Below are 2500 nucleotides of genomic sequence, written 5' to 3'. Positions count from 1 at the left end.
TTAAAATACAAAAAATAAAACTTGGTGACAAATAAAACCATTCAATAAGAGGTCTCGTAACATATAAATAAAATAAAAGTAATTACAGAAAACTTCAGTTAAAAGGGAAACTAATCTAAAATGAAGAACAAATAAAATGAAAGATAATGAATTAAAAAAAAGAAACAGGCGACAGGCAACGTCCAGTCCTCCGGCCAGGAGAGCCAGAACGGGAGAGCAGAGAGCGCGAGATGCAGCATCTGGCCACCTTACAGTTGAAAACAGACAGCCTCACACATGTACACGCGTGTGCAATGCACATGTGTGCGCAATGTATTTCCGCCTGTGTGTGTTAATGTCTGTGTGCGTGTGTGTCCTTTTTTTTTTTTTTGTGTGTGTGTGTGTGTACGTGTGTGTGTGTGTATATATATATATATATATATATATATATATATATATATATATATATATATATATATATATATACAACTTTGGAAAAAATAATTTTTTAACATAATTCAAATGTGGGAAGTCGGGGGTATCTGGGAACCCCGCGAGCGTCCCGTCCTGGCTGACTTCGAGTGGGTACCTCAGGAAGCGCACGTCGTGTTGCTGTGGGCTCTCGTCCATGTAGGCCCTCAGCGCTTCGTCAGCCAGCTCTCTGATCTTCCGAATGGCGCGCAGAGAACCCGGGTTCTCCAGAGACGCATCCCTCTCGGAGAGGCCCCAAGTGTGCTCGGCCCAGAGTTTCCGGCGGAACTCATGGACGCCGCCGTTGCTGATCACTGTCTCGACCCCGTTGACCGTTCGCACTTGCTGAGCCAGCACGGAGAGTTCGGTGTCTCGATTCCCTGCAAAACTACGCTCGTTGAAGTTGGCCGAGCCGGTCACAATGTAGCAGTCATCGACTATGATGAACTTCGAATGCACGTAAATCAGGAAGTGACTGAGATCATGCCACCTCGCTTCTTTACTCGCAGGTTACGGTTTCTTCACATCGCACTCAGCATAATTTGGCCGAGATTCCTGTTTTCCCAAACAGAGGAAAAGGAGATAGTCAGTTGGGTGAGCGCTTGAGCCCATCGCTTGCAACTCCTAGGCGATTCTTTTGTACATCATTTATATAGTCCTATACTGATAGTACATTATCAACCATCCTAATTGTACACTTATAAAGCCCGCTGTACAAGCTTCCGGCAACATCGGAATAACGATATAGGCACAGAACTGCTGCCCCGACCGTATTTGCTCTACGATTTTTTGGGCGATTTGATAAGGAATTTGATTTTCTGCTTTTAAACCAGTATCACATTCCCAAAGTTTCGAAGATCCTATGAAATACTGGGTCTCAATGTAGAGAAACTATTGTGCATTTTTTATCACCTCTAAAACGCCCTGTTGAATGCTGGCCTCGATCATTCTGCCTCCGCTTTAAACAAGGCAGCTGCAACACTTCCGAAAAGCAGCTGATGAGTCATCAATCGACCTCAGCACTTGGGTTCTCCAATCATTTGTCTCGCTGTTTGAAGGTATTTATGACGGGAAATCCCTGCGAATCTCTGTGGGAATGAACAGATCCATGACATTTTGTTACGCTTCCTGCACCATTTTGTTGCAATTAATCCTCTCCTTGTCCCATCTCTCGATAAAATTTGTTATGATGTCCAGAGTAGACGGGCCACGCAGTGACATATACATATCATGCCAGGGTAATCGGGGGCCACATTTAGGCGCCACGTCAATGAAGGTATTCCGGAAGTCATTTGCATGTTCCTTTGCAAGCGTTTTGAACAGCTGATGTTCCTGAGTATCCCACCTGCCGTTAGCAAGGTCGTAGCCTCCCAAGAAAGCCACGCTACCATCTGCACCATCGTCCATCACTACGCACTTCTGGTGATGTGTCCACCTGTACTGCGACAGACCATCCCCGTGTCTTGCGGCGTATATTACTTCAACCTCAGATCCCTCAAAGCATTTCTGAACTGCCTTTTCTTTCATGTCAGTGAGCTTAAGGTGTGGCAGTTTATCTTTCCAGAGTAAGATCTTCACTTCAACACCATTTCCTGCCTTTTGCTTGAGGATGTCACTGAGAACCAGGCTGTTCTCATTCCGGCGCAGCGGAATGCCAGGCCAAAAGGAATAACCGATGATGTAAATAAAACTATTCGCTTTTAAAAGGGCATCTTCGAGCGCTTCGAAAGCTCCTTAACTCATCGCGACACCAGGAACCGGAGCATTATGAGCGTCGTGGTACAGAGTGACAGCGCCGTTACATTGAGAGGGGAAATAGGAGCCAGGAACCTCGATAACTTTGTGTGGTTCTGAGCCGAGAGGCAATGGAATCACCTCTCGCGATCCAGATTAATCCCTATTCAGAGATTCCTCTCGCGATCCAGATTAATCCCCACTCAGAGACTCCCCTCGCGATCCATAATAATCCCAACTCAAAATTAATGAAAAGATAATAACACACACTATCATAAAAAAAATAAACATTATGTTTAACATTACTAATTCTAAA

The sequence above is a fragment of the Penaeus japonicus genome, unplaced genomic scaffold, assembly GCF_977035675.1.
Source record: "Penaeus japonicus unplaced genomic scaffold, GWHDUDI00000001_assembly GWHDUDI00000027, whole genome shotgun sequence".
NCBI lineage: Eukaryota > Metazoa > Arthropoda > Malacostraca > Decapoda > Penaeidae > Penaeus > Penaeus japonicus.
Note: the sequence above shows the minus strand (reverse complement) of the source record.